General features: G+C 45.8%; 1 protein-coding gene across 2 annotated transcripts in view; it reads right to left on the bottom strand.

Moving 5' to 3' along the window:
• ABHD2 (abhydrolase domain containing 2) overlaps positions 1-11977 on the bottom strand; it is a 65891-nt gene extending 53914 nt beyond the window's left edge. The window contains exons 1-2 of one of the 2 annotated variants that reach the window (XM_030577008.1): positions 11872-11955; positions 7648-7747 (exon numbers count right to left, since the gene is read on the bottom strand). The gene's annotated coding sequence lies outside the window, so the exon portion shown is untranslated. Of the gene's footprint in view, positions 1-7647; positions 7748-11871 lie in introns of both variants that reach the window. The other variant, XM_030577007.1, reaches the window with a different exon arrangement.
• Positions 11978-13392: the final 1415 nt, after the last annotated feature.

The raw sequence follows: 13392 nt of genomic DNA, 5'->3' as shown, positions 1-13392 counted from the left end.
CAAATAACTTGTGTAATCAATATGATGTTTTGCGGTTTTAACCTTTATAAGCTTGGTGAAAATTGTAACGGGCAGAGCAGCCTACCCCTTGCATGGGATTACGCTGTCTCTCCCTGTATGCATACTTGTAATCTTGTAGTCTTGTTATAACAGTAAAGGTGCCTCAGGCTGTCTGATCCAAAATCAACAGGGTGGTGGTCTTTTCCACGACAAACAGATGGAAGCTCATTTACAAACTCGGTTTGGCTTCCACACTTTTGGTATCACAACTTACAGCATATCATTCTTCAGTAAGATTGTGACAGCAATCAGGCGGTTCAGACATGCCCATTTAATTAACACTAGTATACATGTGTGCCAACACTCATGGCAAAATCTGGTATGTCATGACATTGCATTAAGGCAAGTGAAAAGGATATAGCTTCAGAGGCGAGTCACTTATGTATTGGTTCTTCCGATCCCCTGGAGACATAATACGCTAATTTGGAATCCAAGCTTCTGGAGAAGATAATCACAGCCCTGCCTTCCACCCTCCATGACTCAGCAGCTCTGCATGTATTATTTTAGAGACCCTTCCATCAGCCAGGCTATCCTGCACTGGGTCTAACCAATGATACTTAATTGTCTTTACAGGAAAGCTCTTACATTTGTATGCCTCCTATCCTCTCAAAGGAACTTCGGTGTACTTTTGACCAACTGTTGACAAGTTGGCATGTTAGAAGCCATAAGATGTCACTAGACCTATATCTACACTGTAAGAAACAAGAGGGATGAAAGTAAGTCAAGGGAAGTTTAAGATGGTGACGTTTTTTAATCCTTTAACCCATATTTCCATTAAAACAAGGTTGAAGGGATCCACATATCAAGTGATCGTGATGGTTTCTCCATCACTTGAGGTCTTCAAATAAACTAGATGTCTTTCTAAAAGATGTGCTGTAGCTTAACCAGCAGTTGTGGGCTTAATGCAGTAGTTACTGAGTGAAATTCTGTGGTCTGTATTATGCAGGAGGTCAGATTATATGGTCATAATAAACAATAAGGTCTCATCTGGCCTTAAAAATAGTCCAGGAATTATGTGGACAGGCTTGTGTCATCCTGACTGTGTTTTCACAAAGTCGAATGTGATGCTAGCGCAGCAGTTAGACAGTCTAAGTGCCTCCCTCTGACCTATGTATAGCAGTATGTCACACCAAGCTGAGTGTGACATACTGCAGTACATAGGTCAGAGGGAGGCACTGTAAGTGCTAGGGGTTTCTGTTAAGAAATAAGTCCACGAAAAACAAATATAGGACAGAAGTCTTTGAGACAATTTAGATGAGGATAAGCCAGGCAAAAAGTAGCAGAAGTCGGTGAGAAAGAAACAGGTAGAAGTCAACAGGCCTCCTCACAGGAGGCACCGCTGAACTAGAACAGTTTTTGAAACATCCCACTGAAAGTAAAACAAAGCTGAAGGTCACTGCACACTCTGCACTAAATACTGGAGGTTATAGCAGGAATACTAGTTTTTAAAAGTCTGCTTGCTTATGTTCAGGCATCCAGAATTAATGTGTCAGGAGTAGATTTGGTTTGGGGTGGGGAGGAGGGTGGTAATGCATTATATGGTGTCTTCTGCATACAAATACCTGGAATTTCCATAGGGTACAAACTCCGCTCTTACCAACAGGTTATCGTACATCTCAATAGCAAGCTGTACGAAGGACTGCATAAAATGCCAGAAGAATAAAGCTGTACATCTGTTTCTTGCAGGCTCAGTAACATGTGGATGGCAAGATATCAAACTGCTATTTCAAATTTTATGCAATTACATGAAACGTTTAGATCCATAATCAGCACAAACAAGAACTTTTTGTTCTGCCTCTTCCTCAGAGATTCAAGTCAATTGACAACTCCACAAAAAGGGTACCTGCCAAAAGCTGAAAGAACACCCTAAGGAACTTCTGAGCATTTGGTAGGAAGTCCTAAGAAGCATGTTCTGAGCCAGACCCTGCACTAAGGGTCTCCTTATTTAGCACCTGTGAAGATAATCTAATCCCCTTGGAAATGAAACTACTGAAAACACATTAACCAATTGTTAATGCGTGTCAGCAGGGTCCCGATAGACAGACAGTGGCAGGCTAGTGCGGGATAGATTCAAATCCCAACTTGCAGAGAACTAATAGCTCGTGCAGACAAGCCCTATGAGGGGAAACTGAACAAATCAAAGTTGCAGCACAAGTTCAGTGCTGAAAGACTAGTGTGCCAAAATCAGGGCTCAAGGGAGGGATTTGGCTGGTCAGTCGGTCAACCTTCAGAACAGAAGGTCTGGCTCATATCATGGTCTAACAGAAACTTCTCGGCTAGTGCCTTTGGTGGATTTTGAATTCTTCATTACATAGCACACAAGCCAGATACTTCAAGTGCAGAGGTGCTGTAAGGTTATGGGAAAGTGTTTACACTGCATAAGGCACCACCTAGCTGGGGCCAGACAACCAGGAGTGTTCGGTATGTTATCTGATTTGATGGAGAGCAGCTAGCATCCAAAAGACCCACCCTTGGAACTGAGCACTTTGAAGAGATTTGCACATACGCTTTAGCGTTCTAAGCAAATTTACTTTTGAAAACTTTCCCTACCTACAGAATTATCCAAGAAATCTCTTTTCGCCCTGCTAACAGAGACACTTTAAGTCTAGCTTGCAGCCAGAGCCTCGTGAATCTTTCTTCCCTTCTCCCAAAAGAAACTGCTTTGATTCTCCTTAGCAGCATGTTTCAACAGAACCATTTTAAATATAACACATCACACGAAGCTCTTGCATTTTGTCCTCCTTGTTCCAAATCTGGAGTTTTCACAACCCATTTGACAGATTCTCTATAATGTTAACTGCTGCTCCACTTAACTGTCCACAAAGAAGCCTCGCAGATTCCTGCTTGTCAAAAAGAAATATGGCAATTTCAGTACATTTAACCACAGAGTGTACAGGTCAGATGTACACGGATGCAAAACCATTAGGGCTCTGCTATTGCCTTGGTAAGGTGCATCCAAATGACTCTCTTACAAAGCAAAGAAACTCACATGTACTCAAGCACATTCCCAGCCTTCCCTATGTTTGCACTCACAACTCAAAATACAAACATGTTTATGAAATAGCAGGGAACCAGGCAAACCAAGCTAGTGCATATAAGGTGACTGCATTCAGAAATATATTCAGTATTACTTAAGAGTAACCTTTATCAAGGCACAGAACCATTATAATGCATTTTGCCACATTAGGGTACATCAGGCTGACCAGCTCTCAGAATATGGAGTGCTATCTTATCTAAAACTATGATTAGGTTTGGAAACAAGATCTATGGAGTGCAAGTGATGTGTCACAGTGGAGACGCTGTGGAAGTCCTTTATGCATGGATCAGAAGATACGAGTGTTACTCTGCTTCAGGATAATAGCAGGTTCTTTGATTCATCAGATTAAAGCAGAACCAAGGCCCCTGCCCCATTTAATTGGCAACACCGAAGTAAGTAGAGAATCCCTTATGTGCTGGAACCCCAAAGAACCAGCCTCCCCATATTTGTCCTTATTTTGCAGGGTAACTGCAACCTGGATACTTATACTAGATAATCTGCCTAAACAGAAAAACAAACAAAACAGGCAACCTGATAGATCTCACAGTAATTTATGTGGAAAAAAAATACTGGCCAACCCCTCCTCCAACAGGCGTGCAATACAGCATAGCAAGTTATTTATTTAACATGCTACCCATTGGAGCCAGAGTTACACTAAGCACAAGGGAAATACACAAATCTCAGAGCACCTTACAACAGCACTCCATTACCGCACAGTCAGGGCTTGGCTACACTCACACTTTACAGCGCTGCAACTGGGGTGTGAAAAAACACCCCCTGAGCGCTGCAAGATACAGCGCTGTAAAGCGTCAGTGTAATCAGGGCAGCAGCGCTGGGAGCGCGGCTCCCAGCGCTGCACGCTACACCCGTAAGGGATGTGGTTTACATGCAGCGCTGGGAGAGCTCTCTCCCAGCGCTGCCGCTCTGACTACACTCACACTTCAAAGCGCTGCCGTGGCAGCACTCCCGTAGCGCTGCCGCGGCAGCGCTTTGAAATTCCAAATGTAGCCATACCCTGAGTCTCTTCAGTGCAATACTACTTCATTGAAGCCCTCGGCAGGATGCTGCTGGCATCAAGTCACAGCTACATGAACCAACGTGGAAGTTATAATCTGATCTTTCAGGCCTATTACACAGGACCTGTGTAACTATCTAGGAGGCCTGTTAGGTTCCCTTACAGTATTTTTTAAAAAGCACAGTCATACTGTCCAAGCCTTATGTATATTGAGCCCGTCTCCTGGTAGGGAGCCTGAGGATTCCCTTCTCTACACTGTCAAAAGTCCCCACATCAGAACTGTTTTCAGCCAAGATAACAGGAAGCAGGGCCCATCACAGATGCTCTTTGGTCAGCTGCAGGAGTTGCTGCTGAGTGATAAGATACACTTCATCCCACCCAGGGCTGAGCGCTCAGCACAGCCTTCTCTGACAGTAAATATGAGACAAAGTCCAAAGCACTAGGCAAATAGGCCAGCCTCAAATATTATAAAATATAATTAGAGAAAGATACCTACACTGTCAACATCAGAGGGAACAGTATCTCCCAGTGAAGCCGCACAGGGTTATCTGTGCAGTCTCCCAGCACTTGCAGGAAATGTACAAGCAGGAATAGTGCTCAGAGAATTCCATTTTCTCAGACCATACATGAGAAGAGGAATCTTGCAGAGTCCCTCACACAAAGCATGTTTGCAGCCAATGAAAACTAGTAGCACGAGTCCAGGGGAACTCTTTAATTTTAAGTTTTATATTCATAAATTCAAAAACTTAAAACAAGGCAACATCATTTCAAGGCTGAGATAAGCAGAAGAACAAGGACCACTTTAAAGAAGTCCAACACATAGTCACCTAGTTAAGAACAATACACAGAATGCTTCTGGCACATGCAATTCTCAGCTTCGGGTGAGGACTGACCAGGAATGCAAGATATTTAAAGCCTTAAAGTCAGCTGAGAGCTCCATCCATTGATATTTAGGTTTCTAGAAAATGTCACCCTCCATATCCCTCTCATTCCGCCCAAAAAATCTCTGCAAAGGCACAAAAGGCAGTGAAATGCCAAACTCCCAGTGAAACTCAGTGAGTACTGTAATCTGGAAAGGTTCTTAGGTGCCTATTTTCCTCCCCCAAATCAGTTCACTTTAATACTTTTAACCTTGTTCTGCGTAACTAATCCTGCATAGTTCTCACAGTATATGCACTTCAGATTTTAATGCATGTCTGAACAGCAACTAGAAAAATGGGATTCTGACTAGGATTACCAGGTCATACCATAATACAAATTTAATAAATCTAAACTCTGCACTTCTAGTTCATTAAAATGGCTTTCCTTGCCAGGCAGAACCTGAGATTCTGCCCCTACTATGAATTAAAGGATAAAAATCACTGCCACAACCCATGACCCAACCAATCTTGCCACAATTTCCCTACCGAAAGGCACACTCATACCATATTGCCAGAGGACCCCAGGCCCCAGCTAGGCCAGAGACATCAGCTGGTACTATACAATGTGTGAAGTTTAGCACACATCCAGTACATAGCTTATGATTGTAGATTAAGTATACATTAGAATTAAATAGTTTGCACTGTCAATGTATTGGTGTGCATTACATTTAGTTATTCTGACACACATAATGCCTTCCATACACATTATACGATGCAATCCCAACCTCCAAATTAGTTTTTTTAAGGCAGAGTTTTGTCACAATTCTAAGAAAGTTTCCATGTTTATTTTTAGTTCCACTGTACACAAATGTATTTGGAATTTATTCCCGTGGAAAAACTGCAACTGAATCTGCTGTATTGAGCTAAAGCTTTAGAAGTAGAAAGTGAAATCAACTAGATTACGGCTATTAAATATTACTGGGGTTTTTTGAGCAGACAACCTGAAACTGTAAAAAGCAAACAGCTGAAATAGTGATAAATTCGTTAGATTTAATTTTCCTCATTCTTACAAATCTGAAAGATGTAAGAACACCTTATTGAAGTGACAACAAAAGCTTTTTTAAAAGAGGAGTTATTGACGGGTCTAGCATTCCTAAGAGCTCGATCCAAAGTGACAAAGAACGCTAATGCCCTGGGTCGATCTCCCCGGGATTCCACTTCCAACTACTTATTTTCATGCTGTTTAACTGAAGTGATGCAGATGCTGAAACAGAAATTTCTTAACGGTGTGATGCAACTTCAGCACCAGGCAACTATTCTACTATTGCATGTATGCAATGAAACAGGGGAAAACACAGGACATCTTATGTTTGTTTCCTCCCACTGCTGCTAGCACTAGCAGCACTGAATTTATGTTATCAATGAGAGCGCTACCCGGGAGCAAGTACCAGAATTGTAAGCACCATGTTATACAAAAGTCCTTTGGGTAGTGTTAAATTGTGCTTAAAATGCTGCCAACTGCCTGCACGCCTCTTCCCATTAGCATTCCCACCATTGCTACCTCTGGAGCAACAACAGTGGCTTTTATTTATTTTAATTTTTTAAACAAAAAGCTTAGTTTAAACAGCTGTTTTCTTCCTTGTATGTTGACATTGAAATTGGTTGTCTTGTACTGAAGTTAATCAACTCTTTTAAATACATGATTAACTTATCCATCAGATGAAACTTTAACACTAGATTTGGCTTTTAAAGAAAGAGTGGGAAATGTTTATTTGTACATATGATCAGCTTTCAAATGTTTGGAGATATTAAAACAGTTCATGCACATTTTAGATTAGCAGCAGGTGAGGTTTATTTTAACATTTATGTAATGTTTTGCATTATTCAGCATACACTGTATTTGTAATCTTTAGAACAAACCCAAAACCATAACTGAAAATAATTCTAAAACACTAATAAAACTTCAGAAAACTTTAATATCCCATACAAATATTGGCACCAGAGCAGGTGAAACCACTAGACCTGCCATCTAAAGCAAAATTTGGTTAAAAGCTAGTTCGGGGTCGGCAACCTTTGGCATGCAGCTCGCCAGGGTAAGCACCCTGGTGGGCCAGGCCGGTGTGTTTACCGGCCGCATCCACAGGTTCAGCCAATCGCGGCTCCCACCGGCCGCGGTTCGCTGTCCCAGGCCAATGGGGGCAGTAGGAAGCAGCGGCGAGCACATCCCTCAGCCCGCTCCACTTCCCACTGCCCCCACTGGCCTGGAGCGGTGAACCAAAGCCAGTGGGAGCTGTGATCGGCTGAACCTGCAGACGCAGCAGGTAAACAAACCGGCCCAGCCCACCAGGGTGCTCACCTTGGCGAGCCATGTGCCAAAGGTTGCCGATCCCTGAGCTAGTTTGTGCCCAGGCTGAGACTTTGTAGGTCAAGATTTATCCTGGGTAAGTATTAAAGGCAGTATTACTGGCCATTGAAAGTGTTTATTATAAAATCCTAATGCCACCACTAAAATTAATCTGCAATCTTTTGTAAACACAAAAGAGGAACAGAAAGGCCAAGGGAGTAATTACTAGAATTAGCAAACTGTTTACTTACAATTATTAAATACAAAGCAGCCCAGGTAGACAACAGATGCTACAAATTGCAGTCCAGAGAGCAACTGATTTTGTACTTACTAATTGTAACTGCCTTGTTCATAGTTGCCTCCACCGCACCTGAGTACCAGACACCCAAACACCATCTTTTTCTACAACTTGGAAACAACTTGACTTGTACCTGCCAAGCAAATCCCCAGTGTTATTCTGGTTATTCCTTCATCACTTCATCCCACTCAACTATTACCTCCACCCACAACAGTGTTGCTATTTTAGATGGTGTGCCCTTCAGGACAGGGAAGCATCTTTGAGGGTGTGTCTTTATATGTCACACAAGTGCTTCTCCCATCTGTGATGCTTTATAGCAATCTTGGATTAGCTCACTAAACAGGAAGCCCAGATCTTACCTGAAAAGAGGGCTAGAAAAAGTTCACTCAAAAGCCAAAGCTCCATCCAGAAGAAGCTGTTTTTCACAGGAGGGGATAGTGACAGAAGGGATATACTGCTACAGCCCTTCCCGTAAGAAGCTACTTCATCCTCAGGAGAAACAGGGACAGCTTCTCTCTCTCCAGCACCAGTAAAGCCTGGGGCAACTGCCATCTCCCACTGAGACTCAGGCTACACTACCAACTTATTTCAGTATAACTACATCGCTTAGGGGTGTGGAAAATCCACATCTCTAAGCAACATTGTTATGCCGACCTACCCCCAGTTCAGTAGCTCCTATGTTAACAGGAGGGCTTCTCCTGCTAGCTATCGCCACTCAGGCAGGTGGAGTACCTACGCTGACAGGAGAAGCTCTCCCATTGGTGTAGGCAGCATCTTCATTAAGAGGGTGCAGCTGCAGTGCTGCAAGTGTAGACAGGCCTGCAAGTTATGCTCAGCTATGCTCAGTGCAGAAAAGCTGCAAATATATCCTACAGGGTATGTATGGCAAGGGCTTATTAAATAAAACACAGATTAGAACCTGTTGTATCCAGTTCCCTAAAGATGCATCTTTCTGTTCTGTACCCTCACTAATGAAACCTATAGGAGGATGAACAATGGAGCAAAATGAATGCACCTCTAAAGCCTTGCGCAGGTACAAAATCTGTATACACATCTGATCCGCAAACATGGTCCATGGATATCCACAGCTTTGCAGGGCTCTATGCAGCTCTACTGGACCAGGAGAAAAACAGCAGAGAGTCTGCCCAAGCTTTCCTTGCAGCGCAGGAACCAGACCAGCATATAAGAACTGAGTTATGGTTTGGCAAGGGAAAAAAAACATGAGGGAAGGGAACCAAGCAAAAAATGCAGAATAAACGTCTAGCCAAAGTCCAGCTGTTAGACGTACAGAAGCGGCAACCAAACATGAGAGAAAGCAGATCTAATAAAATGAGAAAGGGAGGACAGTGAGAATTCTAAAATGGCTGAGCTACTTTTTAAAGCCCATTTCATTGAAACTGAGTGATGACAATTAGGCAGTAACAGCTATTTAGCTTAATAAAACAGCTACTGATAAAAAGTAATAAAATGAAAAACTGAACACTTTGTACGAGTCAGTTGATTCGATTAATAAGCCCAGGCTACAGGCATTTCTAGACCAGCAGTCGTGAGAGAAAGGAAGCATGGTAGTCATCGTGTACACACACACACACACACACACTCTCTCTCTCTCTCTCTCTCTCTCTCTCTACCATGACAATAGGACAACTATAACTTCAATCAAAACCAAAACAAGTAGTTATCTAGGTACTACAGAAACCGGAAACTACTGTTTGTATGCATAGCTGTTGGTTTAATAAAGAACTAGTCATTGAAGACAAGGATGAGTTTTTAAGAAAGTATCTTAAAAGATCAGTTGATGAAAGAAATAACAGCTGTAACACATGAACAGCAGTACAATATTTGACACAGTGTAACATGAAAACTTATCTGGAAAACCCAAATGGACTGGGACACAGCACTGTCTCTCAGACTGACAACTAAACAGACTGCAAGTGGTAGTTAAATGACATCTAGAGTTGGTTACAGAATGCCGGAAATATAGCAGTGTTGGCACAAGACTATTAGAGAGACAAGGTAGGTGAGGTAATATCTTGTATTGGACCCCCACCCCCCAAAAATGACTGTGAAGTCCTTAAAAACATCATTTTCATCATAACCTCTAAACTGCCAACAAGACTGGTACACAGTCCCTGAAATCTAACCATCAGATAGTGATTAAATCAGCAGAAAAAGAGGGTGTCATCATAGTCCTCAACTGTGGTGACTATGTAAATTAGGCCAACTGACAACTCTGACACCATCTACAATAAAGAACTTAAAGACCCCCCCCACGCACACCGCAATTTACCCATACCTACCACAACCCGTGGTGTACCTCAGTCAGTGCATAATCAAAGACATTACCTCACCCCTTGCCTCGGAAATATATCAGGTGCTAGGAGTTGGCCAGGGAAGGAGGTAACAGAAGGACATGTATCCAGTAGATAGAATACTAGACTGAAGTGAGACCTGAGTTTTAGTTCCTAGGTCTACCACCATCAACTTGCGACCTGAGTCATTTCACCTCTATGCCACAGTTTCCAAGCTGTAAAATGGGAACAGCAATACTATTCCACCTTGTGGATCACTTTGGGATCCTTGGATGAGGAAGTGCTATAACAATGCCAAATATTATTGGGGATGAGAGGAAGGAAGGGTGCAGCAGGGTTTCATATTATGTACATTTTTATTTAGGATCTTTATTAAACGACATGGAAAGACAGATTATGGCTTATTAAGTTTGCTGATCCCAAATCAGAAGGGTATTTCAGACACCAGTGAGAACAAGATAATAATACAAGGAAAACAAGAGATTAAAGGTATAAGCAGGAAAATGGAGAGAACTTAGATAGCGACAACCTATAGAGTAAGGCAAACAATCCTTTTTTTTCTAATGGGAAGGTGACACTTGGAAGGCAGGAACAGCTGAAGGAGACTTAGGGGTGATAGTGGACAGCAAACAAGACATGAGTTTGCAATGTGATATGGGTGCAATAGAGGCTAGTGCAATTTTGGACTGCACACACAGAGGCATCACATCACCAAACCGGGAGGCAACTGTCCCTCTATATAGAACTGAAATAACTGCACCTGGTAGACTGCACAGACACATGCCCACGAACAGCAGTAATAAAAGTGCTCCTGAGGTGGAGGGATTGAATTACAAAGAAATAACTAAACACATGCAGCATAGCTAAATAGAAAGAGGGGAAGGGAAGAGGACAAGACACGAGAACAGGCTGCAAATATCCAGAGCACGTAAAGCCTCAGGAAGGGTGAGAATTTTTTGTCATGGGGATGGGGGAGGAAGAGCATGTTAAGAAAGGGAGAAAGCAGATGATGAATGCCAGAGAACATTCTGGAGGTCATATGCACCCACATGAGGCATGGGCTCTGTAAAGTACAGGTGAAAGCCTGTGATATTGGGGTAATTTTGAACTGGGCTGCACAGAGCACCAGTAAGTGTGCAATAAGGACTATCCTTACTCTGGTGTGGGAAAGAAGGGTTTGTCCTCCATAGGGGCAGGAGCGAGCCAAAGGGATGGGGGAAAAAGAGAAGGGTCCTTGATTCCTGCCCAGGTCCCCCACCCCACACATGGAAGAAAGGAGGGATGGGGAAGACACCATATCACCACCGGGTTCCCCACCACTAGATGGATGTGGAGTGGGGACCTCGATCTCTGCCCAGTTCTCCCCTCACCCATCAGGGCTGGGGGAGGGGTTAATAACACTCGATCCCTGCCCTGCTCTCCCCTCCCCTCCCCTCATGATCGGGGTGAGGGAACGACACGCGATCCCTGCCCTGCTCTCCCCTCCATCATGGTCGGGGCGGGTAATAACACTCGATCCCTGCCCTGCTCTCCCCTCCCCTCCCCTCATGATCGGGGTGAGGGAACGACACGCGATCCCTGCCCTGCTCTCCCCTCCATCATGGTCGGGGCGGGTAATAACACTCGATCCCTGCCCTGCTCTCACCCCCGGTGACACACGATCCCTGCGCTCTCCTTCCCCCCCCCCCATCATGGACACTAGGGGGGAGGGAGTCGATCCCTGCGCGGCTCTTCCTCGCCCCCATGGATGTGGGGCGGGAGGGAGACGCTGGATCCCTGCGCGGCTCTTCTCCCCGCCGGATGCGGGGTGTGGGGACACTAGATCCCCGCCCGGCGCCCCCTCCTCTCACGAGATGGCGGGGGGAGGGGGAAGGACCGATCGCTACCCGTCTCCCCGCCCTGCCCCGGGATGTTGGGGGGGGGTCTCGGCCCCTGCCCACCTCACCTGTAGGCCCAGCCCGGCCACTGTTCTCGACGCTTCCGGCACCAGTTCCCATCGGTCTGCACCCGAGCCGGCTCTGCTACCAACTACCCCTTAGCAACCTCCCGTGCAATTCGATTGGAGACTCGCCACGCCACTCTCCGCCAAAACGGCCTGAGGTTGGCCAGTAGGCCGGCGTGGGGGAGGGTAAACGCTCACACTCGGTAGCTGCTCATCTATTGGCTGCTTGTGGCGCAGTTGAGGCGGACGTTTGGATTCCATTGGCTTTCAGTTACTGTCAGTCAGAGATGGGCAGGACGGCCATTGGCTTTATGACGGACGGGGTGGTGTAAAGGAGGGGTAGGGAGCGGGAGGGGGAGCTGGTGTGTCCCTGAGTCACCACCACGGCCTGGGTTTTCTGCGGGCGGGGCTGCTCCCAGCCAGCCACCTGCCAGGCCCCATGTACCTGGCTGCTGAGAGCCTGGCGCCCCACTGCTCTGTAGCCTGCCCAGCCCCCCGCCCGCCGAGGGCTCCAGCTCAGTGCCAGGCCCTTAGTCTGACCCTAGTGTTTCCCAGATGGGGGGTGGGGGCCCGCTGCAGATGAGAGGCCCAGAGTGGAGGCTGGAGAGCGAGCCCATCCCACGCTCGCCCCTGCAGCGGCTGATCCTGCGGAGCTGGGCCCAGCCTTCCCTTCTGGGTATGGAGACTTGGCGCGAGGGATCACAGCCGTGCTCGGGTTTGGTCTGGCCACCCTTCATGATGGCACGGCCGCCCTGCCAGATCTGAGTGGTGCTGCCATCCCATGCAACAGGTCACAATGCCACCCATTCAGCTTTGGCCCCGTCGCCCTCTGTCATGCTGGAGGGGCAATGCTTTACCCCATACAGACCCATGTGATGGTCCTGCTTTGGCATCAGGCCTTTAGCCTGCAGATAAGAGCCCTGGTTTACTATCAGCTTTTGGACTGCAGGGTCCCAGTGGAGGGCAGCAGTTTGCTGTCAGGCCATTAGTCCGCAGCGTTTGACCCTTCAGCCTGAGGGGTCCCAGACAAAGGCCTGGTTCAGGAATCGGCCCTGACTTTCCCTTTGGGCCCCCGTTCAGTGTTTCTAGGTTTTCATGCACTGGGTGTCAGTCAGCCTGTCAGTGTTTGCTCTTCCCCTTTAAGTGCAGCTGCTCAGTTCTTGCAGGTGGCAGCTCATGTGCTGCGGGAAAGGCTTCCATCCAATGGCAGTCAGTCTCCTCCCATCTGTGCACAGAGAGTCCATGTGCTGCATGGTGAGGCGGGGCAAAGAGCAGTGAGTGACAAGCACCTTGATTGTTCATCCCAGTGAAGAGACACGTGAGCCTATAGAGAAGTGGCTGCTGTGAGCAGAATCCAGATGCACTTGGAAGAAGCACTTTTATTCTCTGTGCTTAGCGGAGACAAGCTACAGGCTCCCCAAAACAGGCATCCTTGTATTCCTGTCTGTAAATCCCAGACCAAAATGACTCCAGATGAGAACCATAACAACAAACAGCTCAGAAGGGAGCTGGGAATGAGGTGAG

Source organism: Gopherus evgoodei, chromosome 10 (assembly GCF_007399415.2).
Source record: "Gopherus evgoodei ecotype Sinaloan lineage chromosome 10, rGopEvg1_v1.p, whole genome shotgun sequence".
In the NCBI taxonomy this organism is placed as follows: Eukaryota; Metazoa; Chordata; order Testudines; family Testudinidae; genus Gopherus; species Gopherus evgoodei.
This window is presented reverse-complemented; position numbering and strand designations above follow the sequence as displayed.